Genomic DNA, 26,619 nt, shown 5'->3' on the forward strand with positions numbered 1-26,619 from the left:
AGGAGGAGAAGGAGAAGGAGAAGGAGAAGGAGAAGGAGAAGGAGAAGGAGAAGGAGAAGGAGAAGGAGAAGGAGAAGGAGAAGGAGAAGGAGAAGGAGAGGAGGAGGAGGAGGAAGAGGAAGAAGGGGATAGAGGAGGAAGAAGAACAAGAAAAGGAGGAGGAAGAGGAAGAGGAAGAAGAGGAAGAAGGAGGAGGAGGAGTACAAGGTAGAGGAGGAGGAGCAGCCTCAAAGCTGATGAGCAAGGCATGAATGGGTCCCTTGCTGTGCAACTGAGCTCAGTCCCAGCTGGGGTGGTTGGTCAGCCACACCCTGGTCGCCAAGACAAGCCCTTCACCTGTTCCCCAAGCACAGGAAAGCAGCGCCATGGATTTACCTAGAATAGCTCCCGTGCCTGCAGCTCCTGCACTTGCAGGTATTGCTGCTCTCATTAGGGTTTGTCCCAAGAAAGGGTGCAAAGGACTAGCCAGGGGTGCCAGGGCCAGGAAGGCTTGTGACTCTACAGCAAGGAGCCATCTAACCAGGTGTCCCCAGGTGCCCTTATCCTTACCGTCTGTGGACATGGTGAGAAGGACCCAGGAAGAAGGAGTCCACGGGATGACTGGAACTGTGAAAAATGTGTGGCCCAATCTATCAAAGCCTCTGGGACCAGGTGTGGAGCAAAGGATGCAACAGAGGCAGAGATGGGAGAGGCCCGGCCCGTGTAATGCCTCCACAGCCCCCACCCCCTGCCCATGGTCAGACCACCTGGATTACTAGGACAGCAGAGATTGGGAGTGAGCATTCCATTAATTAGGGTGCACAAGCATAGGCTGGGCATGTGGGAGGTGCCTCTAATTTTCTACTTACACATGGGATGGTACTTAATAGGCAACGACCCCCAGTTTATGGGATTGCTGTGAATTCAGAGTACACCCTCATATGCAAAGATGAGGCAGACTGCTGGTGGGGGTGGGGGAAGAGAGGCTGGCTGGGACCACCATCCCGTGCTTGTGGGCTCTAGGTAGATAGCAAGCCAACCTGCTGCCAGGCTCCTCAAGACGTTAAAGAGCTGAGTGGGGGTAGGCGGCTCGACTCGCCTCAGCCCTCAGAGCATTCGTCTTGATCCCAGATCTCAATTAGCGTTGCTAGACCGCAGGGCGGCTTTATGGAGTGGAAAAAATCCATTAAGGATTTTAAAGCAAAGCTCAGGACATAATCACCTCATTGCTGGGACTTCCACATGGGATACAGTCTCTGCCAGCTCTCAGGAGGCCCTCGGCCTCCACCCACCTGGTTCAGGTGTGGGTTGTGCCTTGGGGTCTAAATGAGCCAGGCATCTAGCAGCAGCTCCCACAGCCTGGGCCATGCTCACAAGGGCAATGTGTCTTTGGATCTGTTCCCTGTATAGGAATTCAGCCAGCCAGCTCCCTTCCCCACCACTGAAGCAGCCTGGGACAGTTCAGACCTGATGCTGTCTTTCCCTTGCCTGACTGGGACACTGCTGTAGCCAGTTCTGCCAGCTACTAGTGGCCATCCAGCCTCTCTGGACCTCCAGACTCCTGCCTGTGTCAGGGTAGGGAGAGAGGAACTGCCCAGAGAGGGTTGCTAAGGAAATGGGTGAGGGGACAGTTCAGTGGACAGCATGGTGACAGGCTTCCTCTGCCTCTACCTTTCTCATGCATTAGTTGTGTCTCTGCCAAGACTCTTCTCCATCGAAGGCCTGGCTGCTGTGCAGGCTCAGTCAGTCTTTGCCTCCAGGAAGCCCTCCCTGGTTACCTAGAGCAGCCTGGCAGTACAGAGCACACAGGAGCGATAGCGGTGATTGATTTCCAATGACCAGCCTTTTATAAGGCAAGGCCCAGGTTGAGGCACCATCCCAGAAGGTTTCCCAGGGATTCCAGAAGCTTCCGATATGCCCTGAGTCTGGCCAAGCCCTCCCTCTCTTTGTCCCTTTGCTATGGGTTCACAAGCCTCAGCCTTCTCCCGTTTCCTATTTAGACTGTCCACATCCTTGAACTGCCATCTTTTATTCAGACTAGCCTGTCTCCTACCCACTCCTCCTACCCTGGCTTTTTATCTAGGTGTATGGAGTTCAAGTCTGCCTGCTACAGAAAGCTCCCAGATCTCATCATGTTAAAGCAGGGTCATGTATGCACGCGCGCATGCTCTCTCTCTCTCTCTCTCTCTCTCTCTCTCTCTCTCTCTCTCTCTCTCTGCTGGTCCCAGACATAGGCACTTTGCTCTGAGAGCAACAATGAACCAGAGGGGTCTCCCAGAGCTCATCCAGACAACACCATGTCCGCAGCGTGCCCGAGCTTGTTCAGGAATCACACAGTAGGCATACGTGAACTCACCCAGCTCAGCCTGGTCTCCTTCCACACTCAGACCCTTCCTCCAGCTCCCACTGCCCACAGTGCTGAGTCCCTGGGGCCATGGCTCGTTGTGCTAGGCCAAGTGGGGAGAGGAGCTTGCAGGGCCCTAGAGAGAGCTGAAGTGCACTTTCCTGGAATTAATGGGAGAGGGGGGAAGCAGAGAGCTTCTCCCTAATTGCCCTCCTTTCCAGTGTTTACAAGCCCTGATTTCCCCTGGCTCCAGGCTGCCCATCAGTGGGGCCAAGAATGCAAAACCTCCAAGTTCTTTTGAGAGATCCTGGGCTTGAGTGCTCTCAGGTGTGCCGTGGGCAGAAGGATGAGAACCGGCTGCCTTGAAAAGAGCCTGGGGGTGCCTTCCAGGACCTTCTGGACCTGAAGAAGAGCTAGGCATCCCAGTGGCTTGGTCTTGGCTAGAGGTGTGGGGTGGGAGGAGGGGGTGATGGGAGTGAGAGACAGGAATATGAGAAGGCTCCTCATGCTGTGCTCCTGTGTCTCCTCTCTAACGGCCAGAGGACTGTGATTCTAAAGGTCAGGTCTAACTCAGAGGCAGTGTGTGCAGATCTGTCTTACACACTGGAAAGTGCCGATCCCTGCCTCAAGTGAATCCAGAGGCTTCTCATAGTACAGGCGAGGATGTCTGGTCAGCTCCCAGACGCCGAGGGTCAACTTCACGGGGCAGTAACTATTAGGGAGCTTTACTGCCTGTGCACACTGTAAAGTGGTTTTCAGTGGTATCTGCAGTTAGATCACTGGAGGCAGTGAATGTGACCCTCCCACAGTGAAGGGGGCCACCTTCCAGAGGTGTTCTTTCTCTTTTCCCCACTAGGATGCAAGACCCTGGTCAGCAGGGACTCACCCAGTCCTCAGACTTCATGTCACCATAACATGGCCTGGGGAACCTGTGATTGCCTTCTTTGTGACAAAGGGACTCTCCAACTGGATCTCAGGAGGAGCTTCTTGGTGAAAAAATGGGGGCCTTGTTGTCTGCCGAGGCTGAGTTAACTATGGTCCCTAGAGCAGGAACCAGGAAGGAAGGTCAAGTGGGAAGGTGGGAGGACCTGATCTCCAGCACTGGCCAGGACACTGTGGAGGAGGTTGTGAGCTGGGGAGCACCGACTCCTTCTGGAAGCTGAGAAGAGCTCTCCGCCTTCATCCAGCAAGGGCACGGGGGTATCCAATCCTCCACCTCAAGAAGCAGATTGCCCCCAAACCCTCGAGTTTCCAGAAACTTCACAGAGGAGCCCAGCTACTCATCCCTTGATTTCGGCCAGGGAGGGCAACCAGGATTCTCCATAGACAGCTGGGAGAAAGTAGATCAGGGGCTGAGCCTGTTTGTTTGTTCAGGGTGGCACAGGTAATGGAGCCTGGGGCCTCACACACGTTAGGCAAGTGTTCTGCAGCAGGAAGTGCTGTTTAACCCTCTGCATTTGTAGTTGTTGGAGACACAGCAAAAGGAAAACAAGCCACCATCAAATCCCTCCAGAAAGACGCTGCCCTGGAGCTTGGGTGGGCCTCACTGGCCGCTGGCAGACCCTGAGGTGCACGCATCCTCAGGGCAAAGAGCCAAGGAGCTGTTGGAGAGGCTGGCAGAGCCCAGGCAGTTAGTGAAGATGTGCCCGGCTCATTTTGCCAGGCTTATCCTAATCCCTATGGTAGGTGGTTTCAGAGGCTTGGGAGCTGAAAGGGAGGCAGGGACCATGACGCTCTCCTCTGCCTGCTGCCTGAGTGTTGCTGAAGACAGGTGGTCCTGGCACCAGTGGGTGGCTACATGGCTGACAGCCAGGGGGTGCTTTGGGTTGTCACTGGAGATAGGGCTGTCTGAGCAGAGAAGATGCAGGAAGATGGGCCGAACCCGAACTCTGCACAGCCAAGGCATATAAGCCGACCCCCACTTCTTTTCCCTCCCCCTTTAACCTGGGGTCTTGTGGCTATTGTCACCAGGCATTCCTGGAGGACAGTGACGTACTGGTGCCCATGTGTCTCCTATCCCATGCAATGCAACAAGCACCCACCATAGGCCAGGCCCTGGGCTGCAGGAGTTGTGAGCCAGGAGTCTCTCTCCAGGAGTGCTCAGGCCTGGCTGGTGATGATGGAGAGATGTAAGTATCAGCAGGTATGGTGAGCAGAGCAGCTGTGGGGATGTCGGGGACCCACAAGCAGCGGATGGGGCATGCAGAAATGGTGATGGTTCTGCAGTATAAGAAGGGAGAAGCAGGGACTCCCAGTGGAAACTGAGGGAGTATTGAAAACATGGAGGGGATGAGCCAGGGAGGAAAGGGGATGTCCCAGGTGTTAGGTCAGTGGAGGGTGGGAGATGAGCTGCAGAGGTAGGGGCAGGGGGAGGTACAGGAGCAGATCCCAGGCCCTCAAAGGAATTGAGATATTGGTGTGTGGATAGATGGAAGATAAAGAAAAACTCTAGGGAGAGGGGTCTGGGCAGCTTTATGTCTTGAGAAACTGGCACCAGCCACTGTTAAAACTCCCTGGGCAGCCCTGTTGTAAGGAAGGATTTGGGGAAGGGGTAGGCCCTGGGCTCCATCAGAGCAGGAGGTCCAAGCAGGCCCAGCTCCTTCCCAGGCTGCATGCTGCATCTCCCTGACAAGTTGTCTAAAACCGTTCTTGATTAAAAACAGAACACGGAGCGACAGAATTCAAACAGCCTGTCAGTCCATCTCTTCGCAGGATTAGCTGGCGGGAACTAATGATTTTTATTAATGCCGTTGGTTGTCACAAGTCTGATTACAATGACCACAGCCCACAGTCTCTCCTGAGGGCTTGAGGGAACATTAATCACACCAGATGACTACTTCTGAATGCTGATGGAGCTGAGCTCAGAGCCCATGGCCAAAGGCAGTGACTAGCAGGATAGCCAGACGCCTTCTTTCAGGCTTGGATGGTGGTGGATGAATACCAATTCGGCCACAAATGAGCTGCCTCTCCTTGGGATCTGGACTCATTTCACCGTTTGGACCCACATCACTGCTTCTGCTAGAGAGAATATTGTGTTCTCTGGTGTGTGCAAGAGCTGTGGTTTCAGAGAGGTTGTGTGGCTTCCTGAAGGTCACACAGCAATGTTGGTGCTCAGTTTGTATAGTCAAAGTCTGGAAACCCTGGATGTGGCGGTTTGAATATACTTGGCCCACAAGGAGTGGCATATTAGGAGGTGTGGCCTTGGAGGAGGTGTGGCCTTGTGAGAGGAAGTGTGTCACTGTGGGGGTGGGCTTTGAAACCCTCCTCCTTGCTGCCTGGAATGCCAATCCTCTCCTGGTTGCTTTCAGATAAAGATGTAGAACTCTCAGCTCCTTCTCCAGCCTCATTCCAGCCTGGATGCCGCCATGTTTCCTGTCATGTTAATGGACGGAACCTCTCTGAACCTGTAAGCCAGCCCCAATTAGATGTTGTCCTTAAGAGTTGCCTTGGTCATGGTGTCTCTTCACAGCAAATAAAACTGAAACTAAGACACCGGGTCATAGCTCATCTTCCTCTGGGCCGATGCAATGAGAATTTTGGTTTCTTTGAAACCCAGTTATGTGATGTGGCTATGTTTTTGCTTTAATGACAGGTGTGGGATATGGGGCCGCTTCAGATTGTCCACAGCCGCTGACCGTGATTGTCTCGTGTTCTGGGAGGGCTGCGATTTTTGTCAGCTGCAGATAGTTTAGGTTTGGAGGGCTGAGGACTTTTGAGAGGATATAAATTCGCGTGCCCCAAGAGAGCCTGTGGTGGTTGCTCCCTCTGCTGCTGCTGATCCCGCTGCTGGTCTTTGCTGCTGCTGCTGATCCTGCTGCTGGTCTTTGCTGCTGCTGCTGGGTTTGCTATGCTAGCCAGTAAGCAGCATCTCTGCATAGTCTCTGCTTCAGTTCCTGCACTGAGCGCCTTCCCTAGCTTCCCTCCATGATGGACCTTAACCTGGAGGCTGCTCCCAAGTTGCTTTAGGTCATGATGTTTCTTACAGCGACAGAAGGCAAACTAGGACAGGCTATGTAGCAGCCTGAGGGACTCAAGGAACTGAGGCAGGGGCATTGCTGCTTGGTGGACCAGACACAAGGTAAGCGGAGGCTCGGAGAGGGGAGGTGTCAGAGTGGAGTGAATACAGCCTCTGTCCCAGGCTCAGATCAGCTGGACCCTGGACAGATGGTGCCCAGCCTTGACCAGAGGTGCTGTTGAAGGGTGCTGGGCAGTTTGAAGCAGAGGACAACCCTGATGTCACCAGCTGTTGTCTGATGGGAGACACAGAGATAGGAGGATGACAGAATTGGGGGTGATGGTTAGAATCAGGCAGTCTTAAGTGGCGTAGGTTTGAAATCTTGGAGCCAATTAGACTCTGTAAGGGGGGGGGGGACATCGCAAAGGGGGGATGGGCAGGAGATAGAGGAGGATTGGGCCATGGAGAGAGCCACACTACAGAGCAGGGGACCCAGGTGTGCTGCTGAGCGAGCTAGTAAGATGCGTGGGAGTGTGCTGTTAAAGGTAGAAAGAGGACAGACAGGATTCAAAGCCCAAACTGAGAACAGCCTTCAGCTGAGGGGAGGGAGGTAGGGTGGGGGATGGGAGCAGGTGGGGGAGGCTGGCACACTCTGTTTTATACTCTCTGCAAGATTTGCATGTGTAATCTGGGTGGCCAAGCTTCTTTGTAACTTTTTTTTTTTTAATTCAAAAGGAGGGAGTTGAGAAGCTAAGAAGACATAGCCAGCGCCTCCTTCCAGAAGAATCAAGAATCATCACTCAGGCTAACTCCACGAAGACAGTGTTAGCAGTGTGACCTTGAGACACACAGCTGTGTCCTTGAAGCAGATGGGAAGAGGTAATCCGTTCAGGAAGCCAGGAGCCTAAAGGGTGTGGAAGTGCTGGTTGGTGAATCTTGGGGAGGTGGGAGCTGTGGGGTCCAGAGGAGCTTCGAGGATGTGGGGGACTGCCATGAGAGGCAAGTGGGGAGACAGGGAAGAGAAGGCTCTGGCCTGAGTTTGGAAGGCATCCTTAAACTTGGAGCTGTTTGGTGACAAGCTTGCCACCACAAGTAACTCATGGCTGTGTCTGACAGTCACTGTGGGCAGATGCTCTCTGTGTCATGCCCGCACCAAACATAGGACACAGGCAACCTCTTGACTCTTTGAAATGGGTATGGTTGTGCCCACTATGTGGATAACAAAACTGACAACCAGGCTCTGAGGGGCACATTAGCTCACGCAGAGTCAGAGGACATGCCAACAGCTGATGTAGGATTTGAACCCAGAGAGCTAGGCTACTGGCTCTCCAGGGGCAGTCCCTGCTGCTTCCACCAAGGGCCAAGGCTACCTCTTGCAGTCCCTACCTGCAGACAGGTGACAAAGGCAGAGACAGAAGCCTAGCCTAGCCCAGCCCAGCCCAGCCACAAAGCTGTGGCAGGGGCACCAGCCAGGTCTAGGACTCTCCAGAAAACAAAATTTTGTTCAAATTATAAATATAGCAGCAGAATTGTAAATCAAAACAGCAGCAGAAGCCTTGGGCCTGTGGAGACCCCAGAGCACAGAGGTAGGAGGCTGCAATCAGCCCTGCTTTGCTGACCAAGGCCCCATATCTCAGCTTAAGTGTCCCTGGCTCTCTAAGCTGAAGTGCTCCTTGTTCCCACTTACATAATGACATAGCTCTTTCTCATGCTGTCCTCTGCTTCTCAGATGTTCAGCTCCTGTCTCCAGACCCTATGCTAGTGAAAGAACCTAGTGGGGAAACCCCCACTCAACTCCCGATTGGGTGTGCACCCAAGAATCACGAACAAACTGACCTTCTTGATGTAAAAACATGAGGGAGTTTAATGGCGGAGCTCCAGGTCGAAATGTATCTCTCACAGGAGACAGTGGATTCGACTACAAGGCTTGGAAGCTAGGGGTTTTTATAGAAAAGGGTCTGGGGCTGGGGGAGGAATTGGCGCGGTTTCACGTGATTGGTTCATTTAAATACCAGCAGGGAGGAATTGGTGGGGATTCACATGATTGGTCCATTTAAACATCAGCAGACTGTACATGCAGATAACATTTAACTTAGGTCAGAAAGGTGGGAGATAGGGAGGCGCCGGGCCAGTCCGGACATGTCATTCTCTTTATCTTTATGTCCAAGCAGCCTCAGGAATGTCTTAACGATGGGCCTGCCGGGGCATGTCCTGGCCTATTCTGCTATGTTCTCAGCCCCAGGTTTACATGCTATGTTCTCAGCCCCAGGTTTACAGGTCTCAAGTTTTATTTTCTTTCACTAGCTATAAGGACACATGAAGGGACAAGACCCTGGCCTCACCCTGAAGAAGTCTGAGACGAGAACAGAGCCCTGGACCTAGAGTTTGAACAGGACATTGGAGTCACACAGGAGGACTAATGGAAGGCAGAGTCAGGGTTCAACAGACGTGGAAAGGCATTTCAGGTATAGGGAACAGCCTTGCGGAGAGAAGCACAGGGGCATCAGACTACCAGTTGCATACAGTCTCCCATGGCAGCTTGTGGTGTCTGTATACACTATGACAATGAGTCTAGACGTAATTTTTGCAAGGTCAGGCCAAAGCGGAAGGTAGTATCGTGAGAGCTTCCAGTGTTCAGGCTGCACCATGGATCATGGGAAAGTGTCCCAGAATGACTCTCGGGGTCCAGCTCCTCTTGGTTTCTGGCTTAAACCCTCATCAAGAGAGAGTGGTGTCCGATACCAGCTCCAGGTTGCCCGCTCCTGAGCTCACTCTTGGAGTGCATGGCTTCTAAGTCCCATTTCCAGCATGCTGGTTAGTGAGGCTCACAATATGTGGGCAGGGACTGCCAGGGGAGAGACTGAGTGTGTGATTGGACGTGGTGGGGTCCCGAAGGAAGCAGAGTCAAAGCTGAGGCTTTGACTCTCCAGGACAGGGCAGGAGCAGAAGCCAGGAGGAGCCACAGAGGTGAGAAAGGGCAAGGATATGGGAGGGCCTTCATGGTGGGAGGTGAGGGCAGCTGATGGACCAGAAAGGCAGGCTACAGAGCGTGGGCTGTACCAGAGAGAAAGGCCAAGGAGGCACTACCCAGTCCTGTGCTATGCTGTGCAATGCTGGGTTAGGTGAAATGAACCCTCCTTATAGGCATGGTACTTCCCGGTCACAGATCACGCAGTCTGTCCAGGAGGTACTAAGGCAATGTTCCTTCAGAACACAGAATGGTACCTCCCGGGACAAACCACAGAGCTCCACACAGAAAGCAACAGAAAGCCCTGGCCACACCTGCTTATTAGCACACATGGGTTCTAGTAACTTCCTTTGCTGTCTATGCAGGGCCGCTGACAGCAAAGCATCCGGCTGTTTTAATCACATGAGATCCAGACAATAGCCTGACAAGGTACAGCTTATTCTCTTTCCCAAATGAGAGGCGGGACCTGCACAGGTACACGAGGAGCCAGAATTACCTGTGCTTGTCACCTTGCTGCTTACTAAGAGCTGTCACCACCAATTTTGTTGGCCCTTCAGACCTTGCTGTCCATCTCACCGGTGAGTGAAAAAGGCCAGGGCCAGCATTTTGCAGCTCCCGTTCTGTTTCATTACAATGCTAGGATTACAGGCATGTGGTACCACTCGCAGCTTCTGCAACTCTGATCACAGGTCCAAGAAGGTTCTGGAGCCTCAGTCACTTACCAAGGTCACAGGGCAACAAATAGGAGATGAGCCCACTCAACGCCCTAGTCCCAGACTTCCCTCGGCACCCTGCTACTACTCACAAGAGGCCAGATTTGACAGCAGGGTGAGGCTAGCCCCTTTGGGTCCTCTTGGCCTTGCCCACCCTCAGAGCTCTAACCTCAGACCCAGGACATCAAGAGTCTTGACAGTGCTCAGAACCTTCAGTGAAGTGGCTGTTCTGAGGAGCAGAGAAGAGAACCAGGTGGTGCAGTGACCCTAATTGCTTCTAGGCTTTTATTGTGTGCGATGTTCTCTCCGCACATCTATAGGGCTAATTGGCAGGCGAGTGGAGCTTGCCAGGAGCAGCTCTTTCCTCTTAAGTGACTGATCTCAGGGAGATCAGAAAACTGCCACCCTCTGAAGACACACTAAGCAGGCTTGGTGGCAGGACTAGGTGATGCTGGGGAGCTTGCTGCAGGATGACTGCATGGGACTCTGGCACAGAGGTGGCAAAGGGATTTATGGCTTGGGGCTACCAGCTGAGGTGCTGGAGGCTTGACTCTGAGGTAAGTTGCCCAGGTCAAGAGGGATTGAGTCCTGACTCTAAAGTGGCACAGTAAAGGTTAATAGCCTCTGGGCATAGGAATTTCTGAGTCTTTGCTATGTAACCCCAGAGATTCACCAGCCCCATGCCCACATTCTGCACTGGGCCCCAGTCAAGGAAATGGCAAATGACCAGGAGTGGGCCACAGAAGATTCTGTCCTTGGGTTCATGTTCTCAAAGGACAGAGAAGAGAACCCAAATTCCTCCCTTCCCAGAACCCCTCATGTTCTTCCCAGACCCTGCAGATAGAGATAGATGTATTCATACACAATGCATACATACACCCCCACACATACATGTACACATACATAATACATGCACATATACATAATACATGCATAAACGTATGCTATCCACTTCTAGCAGCTCTCTCAGGCCCTCTTGCATATCTCTCTCTTTTGCATATAATTTGAATATTGTCCTCAGTCCCCTTCAGTGGGTTTCTAGCTTTCTCTCTGCTTCACTGACTACCAACTGCCGTAGAGAATAGCCACAGTGAAGAGGGCTCCAGGATGGACCCAGCTCTCCCTTTTCTCTTGGTTCAGTCCTGTTACCCACAGCTCATCCTCAAATTCTGCATCTCAGAGACGCAAGGACCAGCTGTCCTCAGGACTGTGCGTGGACAGACCCCTGCCTAGGAGACAGTGCATGGTCAGGGCTCTTGTGCCATAGGCATTGTGCTGCTGGGGTTCCTGGGAGCTTAGGCTCCTCCCTCGCCAGGTCCCATGCAACAGGCCCAATCAACCATGGCTCCTGCCCTCTGGCAACAGATGAGTGGAGACTTAACTATTTACCAGAAAGACGGGTGCCCTTGGAACAAGGAAAATAACAGGGGCCAAGGAACAGTAGAGGGAGATAAGACAGTCTTTGCAGTATCCAGGTATGGGTTACTCTTTCTGGGTCTGTACAACACATGCTGGGTCTCTTTAGCTACTGCCACTAGCTAAATGGCCAGCAAGGTCCTTTCCACCTTGGTCCTCATCTGGGGAAAGGACTGTTGGAGCATTTTATAAGGAAGAGGCTAGGTAAGAGGTTAGCCAGTAGGATCCCCACACTGGACAGAGTCCCCTGTGTCTGAGACCCTGCCAATCATTCTGCTCCAGTGTTCCAAGGCAGGGCTCCCCACGGGACAGAGGAGAGGGGAGGTCTGTGTTACAGAGACTGAGCTAGGAGTCTCTGGAAAGGGTAATGAGGCTAAGCATTGTGTGTCCCTCATCATCATCACAAGCACTGCCATCCCCGGATGACAAGGAGAGACCCGGGCAGGCCTTTTGGACCCAACAGGGCAGGTTCCCAGCATTAAGTACCTCTAGCTGAGGAGGATTAGAATGAATGACGGAAGGCCAGAGGCCTCTCAGGGAGGGCTGGAGGACGGCTCAATTAGCTCAGGCGAGTGGCGCTTATTGCACATTTGTGAGACAGGAGAAGAGAAAATGCCCCACTCATCCACATTTCAAATCAAGAAAGGAAAACATGCCCTGCATTTGAATTGCTGAAGAGGCCTGTTGGGATGCGAGAAGGTGAAGAGGAAGAGGGGTCAGAGCAGAAGGCAGCAGGCAACCCACACAGGGGCCGTCTGTGGCCATCTCCAGGAACTCAGAGGTACATCAAGAGGACCCCAGGTGACCTATCTGCCCACACAAGTCAGGTGGTGGCTCCTGTCACCTATCTTGCCCCCTTGACATAGCTCAGGGGGGTGTGGTGTTCCAGGGCCAGGCCCAGGAAAGGCTGAAAAGGGAGGAAGGAGACCCAGGAAGGAAGGCCCTGAGTTCTTTGTCCCCCTCCAATTATCTGTTGCCCCAGAGTCAGATGTATTTCCTGGAAGAGATAGTCTCAGCCAAGAGTTGTCATACTGTCTCTAACCAAGAGTTCAGTGGGTAACACCCATGTGGAGAGGCTGGCCCCATGCCATCCCACAAGCAGGCCATTCATTTAGAAGAGATGGTGTTCGAACACCTATCAAAGGGACTCGCAGTCTCCTCATACTGCTGTCCACTGGACCCAAAGTCAAGGTCTGTCCACCCAACCAAGGTCCTGAGGCTGGCTTCCCACAGCAGCTGTGAGAGAGCTTTGTTGCCTAGGACTAGGGAAGGTTTCCGGAGTGCCAAAGAAAACTCTTGGTTGGCGTTGAGACAAGACCTCATGTAGCCCAGGCTAGCCTTAGATTTACTTTGTAGCTGAGGATGACCTTGAACTCCTCCTGTCTCTACCTCTAGAGCACTAGGATCGAGCCTAGGGCTTCACACATACCAGACAAACACACTCCCAACTGATCTACAACTTCTGTTCTACAAGTTCACGGGGAGGTGGGAGGGAATGGATGGATGCTGGGCACTGCTTCAGTGAGGGCTGTAAGAGGAAGAGTGGCCACTAAACTCTCAAGTTAACATGTGGTAGTTTGGGGCTGCACCTGACTTGACCCCAGAGCCCCTCACTTCCTGAGCACACAATTGCTACAGATGTGAAGTGACCAAGTCCCTGTCCCTTCTCCTCCTGTGCCCACAAGGAACACCTTCCATATCCCCCCCTCACCCAGCCTCACCCAGCCTCATCCCCACTGCCCCTGTTCCCTACATCTTCACGCCCAGAGCCTCCGCCTCTTAACTCTCTCTGCCCTTAAGAGGATGGTCCCAAGCAGAGGGCATCAGCCCATTCCACATATGGATAAACCAAGGCTCAAAGGGGCTATCGATATGCCAAGGAAACATTCCCAAGGGACATAAGGACCCTGGGCTTCCTACCTCCTACCTCCTGGGACTCACCAGAAGGCTTGTGTGAGGAGGAGGCACCTCACCCAAATGTCTTTGTCTCAAATTCATGTCCAGAGTGTCTGCGCTCTGCCCAAAGCCTTGAAGTCTTGGGGGACCGGGGAGTATTTAGCCAGGAAAAATAACTCCAGTTTTCTCAGCCATCTGCATAGGCTGGCATTAAACACCTTCGCTGATTAAAGGCACTGAGCCATAGGTTCTTCATGTTGTAGATGGATGTAAGGCTGTGCTGGGGAGTGACCTTTAAGCCATGGCCCTCTCTTTACTCAGTCGGCTGGCCAGCTCTCCAGAGCCCAGCCACTGTCTCCGAGGCTGCACTGGCATGAATGATTTAAGAGTGGGCAATTCCATTTCTAGGATCGGGATCACGGGGTCCTGCCACTGAATCCAGGGCGGGAGCCAAAGGGCTCACAGGAGTTCTGAGGGAGCAAGACGGGTGAGAGATACAACATTTGATAAGGGTCCTAGAGTGGCCCCTCTGCAGTGTCCACACTGGAGAGAGATGGCCTTGCTCAGCACGAGACAGCAAGGCGGCCAGAGTACAGATTGCCTTCCAGCTCATCCCAGTCCGCTAGTCTGCCTGTGAGACCTGGGCATCTTGCCATTTTGGGACCTCCCTTGGGAATAGACTTCTATCTACTCCGAGGTTTTCAGAGGCTTGCTGGTCTCCATAGCTCATCTTGGACATTGTGTACTGGGGGTGGGGATGGGTGGGGGATGGGTGGGGGATGCTTCTCCCTGTTGGTGACTCCAATCTTGACCTGGCTTCATTGCAAAGGAAGGGAATGATTATTTGGGTCCCAGTTCTAGAACGCAGCCCATCCTGCTGGTGAAGACATGGTGGCAAGTGCCTGAGGCAGCTGGTCACACCGTGTCCACAGAACCAAAGAGAGATGGACACTGACGCTCAGCTGTCCAGGACCCCAGCCCACGCCACGGCACTGCCCATTGTTTATGTGGGTCTTCCTTCCTTCATGTAATCTAGACACTGCCTCCCAGGCATGCCCAGGCTTGTCAGTCTCCTAGGTGACTCTAGACCCTGTTGAGTTGTTATTACCCATCACATTTGCTGACCTCTGCATCTACTGCTTAAGATGCCTCTATTAAGATAAAGTGTCAGAAACGTCCCCTTGGAGGCTCAGGGCCAAGGTGTGTTGGCACGAGAGCACTTCAATGGATCTGATGCAAGAGGTTTATTGGGTGAAGGGGCTAGCAAGAGGCTAGCTCAGAGTGGGAACGCGGGGCAGGGGGTGGGGAACAGGGACAGAGAGAGGTACAGAGAGAGAGGTACAGAGAGGGACAGTCTGGGAGACAAACGAGGCAGAGACCTAGGGTGTCAGGGACCTTTCAAAGGGAACATGTGTTGTTGAACAACTTGATGCACCTGGAGGAGGTGGGTGGGCCTCTTGGAAAGACAGCCTGGCGGAGTGTACCTGATTTATGACAATCTCCACTCTCCTCCCCATAGGGTATGGGTGAGTCTGCCTTCAAGGAGTTGTGGCAAAGACAGGAGTGGGTAGATGAATCAGAGAGAGGAAGATGAAGATGGGTGTAAGGCCAGGGTCCTCCGCCAAGAGGCAGCTCTTGGCCACTTTCTCTACAGTTTGACCTTGCAGGGTGTCGAGGAGAGCAAAGGAACTGTGACCTGAGGTTTGGCCTGTTCTTGAGTACTGGGAGCCTTCAATGGGCCCTAATGGCGTTTGCTTTAGCCTGCCATGACCAAGAGGTACATAGGCCCCAGCCTGGCTGATAGGCTAGCATCCCTAACCACCACAGCCATGCCACAGCTAGAAATTGAGAAGAAGCTGTGCATGTTTCTGTGAGTCACAAGGCTGCTTATTACACAGTCCTGCTGCTTCCAGAGCCGATCAATGTAGCCAAGATGCCTGTGGACCAAAGGAAGGGTCCTTCCTTCCCGGTGGGCAGTTAATGTTAACGAATGGTACGGTGGTAAACTAGGGCACACCCTTGGGCAGAATTCACCCTCTGCACCACCAGCTGGACAGGCGGGTGATGCCCTGATCCAAGGCCTCTTTGAAGACAGCACGCACAGCAGCATTTGGATCTGGTGTGCTCACACTGGAGTGTGAGTGGAGTCAAGAGTCTTTTTCAGTGAGAATGGCCAGCGAAATGTCCTCTTGCTCTGTAAGGGACAAGCAGGCTGTCATTTCTACTCTAGGATCTGGCTTTGGATTTCAGGTGTCCTTTACAATGCCTGCCTGGCCATGGCCTGGTCCCCTCTGATGCCATGGCATCTTTGACTCCTCAGCCTCCCCAGGTAACTGTGGACATAGCACTCAACCCAGCACCAATGGGTATATATGAACAGCCTTAGGGAACAGGCTAGACTAAGAGGCACCAAAGAAAAGGACATGACCCCAAACCAAATGGCCAACATAAAGCCGCTGTTCCCAGAATAGAGAACCAGTAGTTCCTGAGCGGCCGGTGGCTTCGGAACTGAGCGGGGCTCCAGATCCATCCTCAACATGAACCTTTCTCCCATAGAATGGAGTTGTGTAAGGCTGTGGACCAGCCTCTATCTACAGTACTGACTGGACTCTGAGGGCAGAAGCAGCATCAGGGGGAGAAACTGCTTCCAGGGCATCATCCTGACCAGGTGGGGTTGGAGTGAAAGTTGGAACCAAGGAGAAGAGGCCCAAGGAATCGTTGCTGGCCAACTAGCCTGCGTGTGATTGCGCATGTACGTGTGCTATGAGCATGTCAATGTTCATGTTCACCAGGCTTTGTTGTAGATCTACGGTGTGCTAAGAAATGCTGGCCCTGGAGGCACAGGATTCAATCAGCAGATGGGAGCCATCATGGCAGAAGCTGAGGCAAGAGGACAACCACAAGTTCAAAGCCAACCTGAGCTGCATCACACGTTCTAGTACAGCCTGGGTTACAGAGTCAGACCGCAGCTAAAATAAAAATTCCATAGAATAGAAGACTGCCAGGTAGAAGATATGTCCCTGGCTGCAACCCTGAGGGTATTGTACAAAGCACACTGGGCATGGCCCCATGCTGGCTGCTCCCCACCCCACCACCCCCACCCCTAGTACCTGAGCTGCTGCTAATCCTCTGGGTCCTTGACAAGATGAGAGCCTTGTTCCATTTTTATTCATGAGAAGATGGAGTCGCAGAGGGACCAAGGGCTTTGTCAAGTTCATAGAGCAAAGGCATGCTGGCTGCAGGAGCAAGCCCGTGCTGGAATTTTAGCTAAGTTGGTAATTACCTGGTCTTAGTCACACACATCACATATGAAGATTGGACATTGTGTGGGAGTGTGGAATCGGGGCATGGAGTTGGGGTGGGTGGACCCCTGATGTGTAGACCCAGCCAGAGAGAGCAGGGCCAACCCTTAGATGATGGTAAGCACGCAGCAAAGGAGGCATGGGCATCTTGGGGACTTCTAGCAGCAACTATGTTCCCAGCTCTGTCCTCAGCCCCAGTTCCAGCATTGCCTGCCTGACTTTGCTCAACGGACCAATGGAATGCCTCCCTCCCAGGCCCCTGCCCCTTCTTACAGCCACATGCCTGAGTCAAACACTCCTGAAAAACCCCTGCACCGTCCTTTCTGTCCCAACAGCCTGACTGGGCCCAGCTGTGGAAATTGCCAGCTCTTCCACAACAAGGAAAACCAATCACGGCTTGTTTCTCCCTCTGAGTTCCACGGAGTATCATCCCAGGCCCCTCAGGCCTGCCCACAGCACCGGTACCCACACCCACAAAACCCATCAGCACTAATGGCCTCATCGTTGGGGGAAGTTGCTGTGTGTCCAGGGACAAGGCACAGAAAGCCAGGGAGGCAGAAAGCCCAAGCTGACAGCCCGTTGGAGCTCTCAATGCATGATGGGTCATGTGCTTTTACGTCAGTCCCCTTGGACCCGGCTTGGCACCCAGTGCAGATCCCACTGAAACAGTCTCCTCCTGGTGAGCATTGAAAGTTGCTGGAGTCAGAAAACTGGAGACTCGGGCCCAGACGAGAGACTGTCACTTTAGGGAATAGTAGCTGTCTCCCCCTCTCGCCCAACAGAGCAGACCCTCAACGGAACTTGTCCCACTCACCCTTCAGAACAGGAAGGAACTACCCTTCTCTTCACAAAGGCCTGGGCTTCTTGCCACTCAGTCGAACATCTCTTCTGGAACTGCACTGCCGCCTCAGCAACACATCTGCAGAAGGACACAGGACCGTGATGCTGGGTGGTGGCTAGGAGTCGTGAAAGACAGGACATTAAGCAGGCACAGACATTGGGCCCCTCCCCAGGAGCTGGGTCCTTGTACTTGGCTTCCCAACTAAGGTAGGATACACATAAGAACCAGGTGAAGCCACCCCTACCCACACTGAGTTCCTTTCATCCCTGGACCACAGGCAACCGCTTCCTTCCCCAGGGAGCAATCCCTCACTCCTTACCTGTACAAGATGGTGGTCGCTGTCCAGCAGAAAGGGAAGGCTGCCTCTCTAAGCTAGTCCTGGCGTTCCAGGGTCAGGCTACCATCCCATGGCATGCACATCTCATGCTGGGGCACACATGTGCAGATGCTTGTGTATGGCGGTTCAAACCCCAGGTCAGATATTCCTAGAGGTCACTGGCCACCAGCCCACCCAAGGGGGCCAATTCCTCAGAGCAGGTCTCCACAGCCAGGAGGGGCCACTGTCATCTGTGGAAGTGTCGGGCACTGTGCTCAGACTCCAGCTACGCTGGCTGCTCTCTGGCTGAGGCTGGGTTTATTTTTAGAGCCCAGCCCTTCCCCAGACTCCAGGATCCCAGCTGAGATTTCCAGCTACTCAAACTAGCCCATTATGGGCAGAGCTGTCCCTGATTTGGGGATGTTCTAGAAGACAGAAGAGACCTTAGAAGATTTGGTCTTAGGTGTCCTCATATCAAAATTGAGGACTGGACAAGAGTCCCAGGGTTCTTGGGAGGATAGGGGTTCTTCTTCTGATAGGTTAGCAAAGACCAGGGTGAACTGAGGCAGGGAGCTTCCTTCCAGAGACTGCCTCAGTTTCTTCAGAATTCCTCAAAGGTGAAGCAGACTGGACCCATCTGTCTGGAACAGGTCTAGGTAGGAGTCACCAGAAATTCCTATTCCGTACTTCCCCCAAGTGGGAGGTCACCCAGGGGCTCCACCACAGCCCCTCTTGCACACATCACAGAAAGAAAGTGCTGGATAATCTTTAGTAAAGCAAGAGGTAGGTTTCCTCTTCGGCACACTAACTTCAGTCTCCTCCTATCTTATGCTCCAGAAAGGCATACATCTGACCAATGGAATCCAAGGGCTGGAAGGACAAGGAACCTGTCCAGGGCCCCACCAGATGGTGGTAGCTTGGGGCTCTCAATGAGAGGAACTTGGTAATCTCTGCAAACTGGACTCTGCATGCTCTGACCTCGCTGCCGTAGCAAAGTGTACTGACTGTAGGCACCTGACCCTGAGCTGAGGAAGCTGGGTCTTTCCGGCCTGCCCACCACCCTCCTGGGCAGGTATTGCTCCAGAGTTTAGGAAGCCTCTCGTCTTCCTTTCCTACCTGGAGGATGCCCCAGAGCCTCTAGGCTGACACCGCTGTCTTCATACTTTGAGACTCGCTTGTGTTCTCAGAGTCCCAGATGGCTGGAGTCAGGAATTCTTGACCCCTGCCCTCCCACTGCCCTCTTGGGAAAGGGAAGCTTGATGGACCAGATGCTATAGTGGAGCAGCTGGGGATACAGGCAGAGATGGATCCGCTCCCAGCACGGAGATAGATGTCAGCCCTTCCCAGCCTTGCAGCAGGAAATGGGGAGCCCCTTCACTCTCCCCCAATCATCAACCATGCTGTGCATTCCAGGATGGCTCACCAGGCTCAACCAAAGGACTATTCCTGGCCTGTCTTAGAGAAATGCCTGGGGAGGGACTGACCTGTCCCCCTCACTCTGGGGGAGCCAGGAGAAGCAGGCCAGTGTCCAACCAACCTGTCCTGCAGGGGTTGCTGTCCTGACTTGACCCACACTGCTCCTCACAACAGGGGACCAGTCCCCAAGGCAGGAACACAGCCTCAAAGGGCCCCAAAGGTCTATAATTCTTGTTTAAAAACAGGGTCTCTCAAATGAGGGGGCACAGAATGGTGGACTCCCCATGACGCCATCCTCCCAGGACCATTTCAAATTGTTTTCTAAAAAAGTATTTAATATCCTGGGGAATGTGGTGAGGGAGTAAAGTAGATTACAGGCTGTAAATATAGAATGATTTCAATTTTGTCTGAGACGTGTATTTATAGTTGGATACGGGGAAAGGAAGAGGCAGCTCCCAGCACCAGCCTGGTGGGAGTGCTGCGCCAGGATACTTCCCTTTTCCTCTTGAAGTTTCGTGTGTTTTCCTTATTTTACACCCTGAGGAGGGCCTGTTCAAGGATTCATAAAAGGACACCCGACACACTCTAAAGGGACCTTCTCTGTACTGCGGTCCCTATGTAACCATCCCACCCCTAGTCTCTGTCAGGAGCTCTTGCTGGTGGTTGACAGGAATGGTAGCCATGGCAACCACAGTGACCTCTGACCTCTGGAAGACTTAGCTCCCAGGGTCACCCCTTAGTCACCTACTTCATCCAGGCAAGAAGTGGCTCCGGATACCTCTGCCTCTGCTCCCAGGATACAGGCACAAGTCTTCTTCCCTGACCCAGTGACCTCAGGAAAGTGACAGCCAGGCCTCACTGTAACTGGTGGAGAAGGGGGAGCCTTGGGAAACTCCTGTAGACAAATGGAAGGGCTGGGCACTGGGAACCAGGGTCTTCAGGGGACCGATTTGGTGCTGTCACACTGAATGTGTGTCTCTGAGGCCACTCAGATTGGCTCTAGAGGGAAGTGGGTGGGGCAGTGCCTTAACAGATAGACATCCAAAGAATGAGGAAAGACAGGACCAGCCATGGCAAGTGGAAACTGGCTCTGGAGATATGTGTGCCTGATAGAGTGTGTCACAAACAGGTAACTGTCCTCTCTGGCCTCAATTTCCCCATCTGTTCAGTGAGAGGTTCAGACTGCAGGACCTCTAAGGTCGTGTACAGCTGACTGTATGAGGCAGGCTAGGGCTTCACTGGCAGGTGTGCACACCAGCCCTAGCAGGAAGTTAGGGGGAGGGCTTCGTACTTGCCTGCTTGGCACCAGTCCTTTACCTGCCTGGCATCTATTCTATGCCGGTTCTTCAGGGGACAGGGTGGGCCAGTATTATGAGTGCTGTTAGCACATGCTTGCATCTTTCCACAGAGTCAGAATGTATTCAGTCACATTTCACATGGCTCAGCAGTTTCAACGGCAACAATGTGGCTAATGTTCCCATCCTCCTTGATGGTGAAGAGAGTTCAGGGTTTTGCATTGAGCTAAATTACTAACAAGGCAAGGTGTTCCGAAGAGACCTGCGAGGCCAATGCTGAGAAATGGACAAGATGCAAGAGTCTCGATACTGATAACAAAGCCTACTGAGCTGGAGAAACTGTGAGCCATTGGGTCAGGCTCCAGAATCAGAGCTAAATACAGGACCAGTTCCAGACAGGCAGAATGGATGGACATCAGGTCCTGGTGATGAACATGAAAATGGATGGGTGGCAGTTTGAGGAGGCCATATGAACAGCGGGGACAGAGCCGAGCTGAAGCCCCAGGACAGTCAGTTCTCTGCCCTCTAGTCCCTTGATACAATCAGTGAGTGGTCAGGGGAGAGGTTGGTGGGGACATCGCCACTGCAATGATAGATGTCTATGGGTCCAGGTGAGAGCTTTTCTTTGGCCTAGCATGTCTGGTAAACATGGGGGAGCCAGTACTACTTTGGGTCATACTTTAGGGGCTACAGCCCTGGTAACCTTTTAACACTCTGTCCTGGGTGGAGCTGCAGGGAGGCGTGGCCTGAGCTCTTCAAGCTGTGGGTGTTGGCTTTGGGGGCAGCATGCCTGAGTTCTAGCACTCCTCAGTGGGGTGGCCTGGCTATGCCGTACTTCTCTTTGTGTATGTCTGTGGGGCTCCCATACTCCTACTTGCTTGGTTCCTACCTTTGGTTGTCATGGCTTCCTGGAGCACTGGTGTCCTCTGGCTGGGAGGTGACAGTGACTGATGGTAACAGACCATATTGTGCGTTCCCGCTGAGCGTTTCTCAGGCCCATTCATCTTTCTTTTAAAGAAAGTATTTGTTTTGTTTTCAAGACAGGGTCTCTCTCTATAATCCTGGCTGTCCTGGAACTCATTCTAGAGACCAGGCTGGCCTTGAACTCAACGTTTGTTTGTCTGTTTGTTCATTTATTTTAACACTGACACGTTGGCAGTCAGAGAGAGAGAGAGTTATTTCTTTACATTTTGTGTGTATGGGTGTTTTATGTAACACATGACTATGCACTATGTGTGTGCCTGGTGCCCTCAGAGGTCAGGAGCGGTATTGGCTCCCCTGGAAAAGGAGTCACAGGCCGCTGTGAGCCACCATGTGGGTGCTGGGAACTGAACCCAGGTTTTCTGGAAGAGCAGCCAGTCTCTTATCCACTGAGCCATCTCCAGACCCAGCTCTTGATTTTGTACAGTACTTTTGGTGACTGTATAATTCCAGCCTGATAGAATTTTGTTCTTCAAGTCTCTCTGCACATCACGCTGCTGGTGTTTTCGTTCTCATTGCTTCTGCTGAGAAGTCTCCCACATGCATGTTCACCATGCTTCCCAAATGCCATGTGACTTGCTTTCTCTCTCCTCCTCCTCCTCTTCCTCCTCTTCCTCTTCCTCCTCCTCCTTTTTTCTTCCTTTTCTTCTGATGTGACTTGCTTTCTCTGGCTTCTTTTTCTTTTTCTTCTTTTCTTTAAAAAAAAACAGATTTATTCACTTTTATTTTATGTGCGTGGATGTTTTACGTATACACATGTATATTCACCATGTATTTGTCTGGTGAGAGGACGGTATTGAATGCCCCAGAGTCATAGATGGTTGTAAGCTGCCTTATGGGGGCTGGGAATCAAATCTGGCACTCGAGGTACTGTGCTATCTCTCCAGCTCCTCAGATGCCATCTTTACATTCAGTTTTGACAGCTTCAATATGACACAGTGTGTGTGTGTGTGTGTGTGTGTATGTGTGTATGTGTGTGAATATGTGTCTGTGTATGTGTGTGTTTGTATGTGTGTCTGTGTGTGTGTCTGGTTGTGCCTATATGTGTCTGTGTGGATGTATATGTGTCTATGTGTGTGTATATGTATGTGTGTATGTGTGTTTGTGTGTGTATGTTTGTATGTGTGTGTATGTGTGTGTGTATATATCCAGCTTGATTTTACACACTCATCAGTGGTTTGTTTTTCCATTCTTAATCAAATTAATGTTCAGTCTTACTTCTTCAAGAGTTTCCTTCTGCAATCCAAGTCTTTACACTACCAACTGCATGCGGATTATCTGATGTTGTTCTCTCTCTCTCTTTCTCTCTCTCTCTCTCTCTCTCTCTCTCTCTCTCTCTCTNCTCTCTTTCTCTCTCTCTCTCTCTCTCTCTCTCTCTCTCTCTCTCTCTCTGTCTCTCTGTCTCTCTGTCTCTCTGTCTCTGTGTGTGTGTATGTGTATGTGTGAATAAATAAATAAATTAGATACCCCTGTAGACAATACCTGAGATTGACTACATTCCTTGCATGGTTGTGCACACATGTGTGGAAGCCAGTGACGATGATTCATTTCTGCACATTTATTTATGTGAGACAGGATGTCGTGCTGCCTTGGGGCTCAGTGATCCAGGTAGGCTAAGATGGCTAGGGAACCCCAAGGATGCTCAGCAAGCACGTTACCCACTGAAGCCCTCGCCCTATCCAGGTCTCTGCCTTTCAGTATTTATTCCTGGCAGTTCTGCATTGGCAGGTTTTTTATAGAACCAGGATTCTTGTGCACCTCCGGCTGCTTCTCTGTGGTCACTCGTCTTGTCACATGGGGAATGGCTCACTGTGAGAGAACATATATTACATGATTGTCAACTAGTGCAGACACTTTATGCATGCTGCCCCAGGATTCTGACAGGTGGCCACTTTACAGTCTCTTGGCCTTTGTTTGTTTGTTTCTTTCTTTCATGGTTTCTAAGTGACTCCAACGTTGTTTCGGATGCCCTTATGGTGTTAAGGCTTAGTGTGCAGATATTTCATAGATTGATGTTTAACTGAAGACAGTTTTTCTTATGGTTAAACTGAGGGTACAGGTTTGGAGGAGAAGGAGGAGGAGGAGCAGGAGGAGGGGGAGGAGGAGCAGGAGGAGGAGGAGCAGGAGGGGGGAAAGGAGGAGGATCAGTGCGGAACAGCGACATGGTTATCTTGGAAACCCTCAGCCTGGGAAATTTGAATTTACTTGTGGCTTGTGTAGCTGTGGGCACATGGGCACTGTGTGGCTGTGGGCACGCGGGCACTTGGCTCCTGCTTGCCTACCACACACGGGCATCAGTACTTTACCTTATAGCTCACACCAGTCCATCATCCTTGGCAGCTCTTTCATTGGCTGTGTGTTCTGCATCCTCTCTTCCTGACCCATGGATGTTGGAGGCTCATCTTGTGTTTCCTGACTCAGTTCTGGAGTTGGTCAAGGCGCCCTGAAAAGGTCATAGAAGGTCAGAGTTTGGTGGTCGGTTGTAGGCTTCTCTAGTATATCACTGCCTTTAGGTGGTTGTAGCTGGCAAAGCGAAGCACATATGTGTGTTTGTACATGGATATACAAGTGTGTGTGTGTGTGTGCGTGTAGGTACATGTGGATGTCCATGCATGTGTGCACACACATTAGTGGAAACCAGAAGTCAACATTAGGTGCCCTTCATCACTTTCTTCCTTACTTCTTGAGACAAAGACTCTCACTGATCCCAGAGTTTGCTGATTCGGCATCGAGTTCCCCGGATCTTCCTGTCTCCACCTCCAGCTTTAGGATTATAGATGTACATGACCACACTGGCTTTTAACATGAGTTCTGGTAATCTTAACTCGGATCCTCATGCTAGCTGGACAAGTAGTTTACCCACCGAGCCGCCTCCCCAAAACCCCCATCCCCCAGCTTCTACTGACTATCACAATAGCACAGGGAATAGCACAGGCAAAGAAAGTCTCCTGTTCTTCACCTCTTCAGTCTTTATCCTTCCACCCAGTCTCATAGCAAAGATCACTTGGTCTAAGGTTTTGCCCCTTTCCTGTCTGCAGCACGCCTTACTCTAGTAAGCATGCTAGCTCATAAGTGGTCAGCCTCCTGCACCGGCAGCAATGAGCATGCCTGGTGCCTCACGCTTCCTCCTGACAGCTCATCCCTCTTTATGGCCGAATGATGCTCGGCTGTAAGGACTTGCTACAGTTTAGCCATCCTCCTACCGGCCAGTGTCTGACAACTGTGAATAATGGCTCTATAAATAGCTGCTGAGGGTTTTTATATGGGCATGAGTTTTCAAGTCAGTTAGGTGGATACCAGGAGAGCAGTTGCTGGATTGTCAAGCACGCCAGCATCTGGCTTTGAAAGAAACTATCAAGCCGAGTTGCTAGGTGGCCAGGCCAGTTTCCATTCTCCCCAGGCAGGAACACAGAACAGAGCCTGGAGTTTCTTTGCTGTGTGTGCACTGGGGCCAGATGCTGTAAGGAAGCTTAGCCCAAGTCTCAGGGCAGGATTATTTTCCTCTTTTTTGACAAGTTTTATATTTTCCTATTTCCCATTTCGGTTCCAGATCTGCCCCTCCCCGACTCTTTTTTTTTCTCTTGTGCATCTGAACATATTGCGTATGTCGCATGCAGGTGGCACCTACTGTTGTTGCCATATGCAGGTGGCGCCTACTGTTGTAACATCATTGGTGCAAAGGCTGTTTTCTGCCTTGTTCACTTCTTGCGTTTTTCCCTCTCTGTTCTTAGGTTTGGGTGACGTCTATTGACACTTCCCTTGTTGTTTCTGGTCTGTTGCAGGCCCACCCTGTGAGGTTATCATTGTCCTTATTATACATTGTCTTACATTTGCATTTTTAAATAGGTTTTTGTGTGTGGGGGGGGTGGTGGTTGGGCTGATGAGATGGCTAAGGGGTTAAAAAGCCTGCTGCTAAGTCAATCTCTGAGTTACACACAGTGGAAGGTGAAAGCTGACTCCTGCAAGTCCCCACGCGTTCTATGGTACATGCACACCAATAAGTAGATTGTAAAAGAGGCCATCTAGATGACCGACCAGACCACTAAGGTGTAGTGTGCTCTGTGACATTCCCACAAGAAGAAACGGCACAATGACACAATTCTCAGAGTATGTCCCCATTGGTAAGGGGGGCACACTGTATCTTGATGGGTTTCTCCCTCCCCACCCCCACCCCCACCCCTGCACCTCCCGCTTAGCTCTGCCTTGCATTCTTACTATTTCCCTTTCCTCGACAGAGCTGTGGCAAGCCCTCCTGCGTCCCTTTGCCATCTGCTGCACCGAGCCTTCCGTCAGCACCCCGCCCCCACGAACACACATTCTCATTCATTCTCCTGCAACAGAACCAAGTAGACACACCACCCTGGTGGAGCCAAGTCTATCGGAAGCCTCCATCACACTCCCACGCCTGGGCCCAGAACAGAGAAAGCATAGCAGGAAGTCCCTGAAACACAGGATGTGAAGAGCAGGAAGCAGGGCTCACACTGGGAGCTGGGTTCCGAGTCCTCTATCTTGGGGAGAGGTGCAGAGCCCCAAGGTAGCAGCCACATGGGCCCTGAGTCACTAAGGCACGTGGCCCGGTGCCCTTAGAGACTCTGAGAGTTGAGAGCAGGTGGATCTGGCATCTTCAATACATGTTAGTGCTCATCGCTCCTGGCAGAACGGGGCGTCACAGCAGGGCTTTAAAACTATGTTGACTGGCCTGGCTAGATGGCTCAGCAGGTAAATGAACTTTCTCTACAAGCCCGATGGCCTAGGTTTGATCCCCAGAACCCATAAAAAGGTGGAAGGGGAAAACCAAGTTCAAAGTTATCCTCTGACTTCCATGCACATGCCAAGACAAGCATCCTCTCCACACACATTATTCATGAGCAGACCCAAAGAATTTCAAACCCTGCCTGCTGCTAACGTCTGTCCTCACCAGGACCACACACCTGAGTGAGTTGGCATTACCAACCAGAGTAGCAGGGAGATTGGGAATGCCCACCATTAAGAGACAGAACTGAGCCTCACCCCCTTGTGCCCCCAGGTGGAGAGGCTGAGTTCCCTGAGAACCTCAGGGAGCATGCTATTGCCTCTGTTCTGCAGAACTCTCCCGTATTCCCTGGGCCAGCAGGCACCAGGGCCCAGGGCCTCGTGTATGGCTGTGGCAGCTGCCCTCCTTGCAGGCTTAATGAGCTATTTGTAAATTCAGTGGCAA

General features: G+C 52.0%; 1 protein-coding gene across 1 annotated transcript in view; it reads right to left on the minus strand.

Annotated features, from left to right (window-relative positions):
- The window catches only part of Shisal1 (shisa like 1), a 118,788-nt gene extending 101,349 nt beyond the window's left edge, over positions 1–17,439 (minus strand). The window contains exon 1 of the mRNA XM_029470168.1: positions 17,388–17,439. The gene's annotated coding sequence lies outside the window, so the exon portion shown is untranslated. The remainder of the gene's footprint in view (positions 1–17,387) is intronic.
- Positions 17,440–26,619: the final 9,180 nt, after the last annotated feature.

The sequence above is a fragment of the Mus caroli genome, chromosome 15, assembly GCF_900094665.2.
Source record: "Mus caroli chromosome 15, CAROLI_EIJ_v1.1, whole genome shotgun sequence".
NCBI lineage: Eukaryota > Metazoa > Chordata > Mammalia > Rodentia > Muridae > Mus > Mus caroli.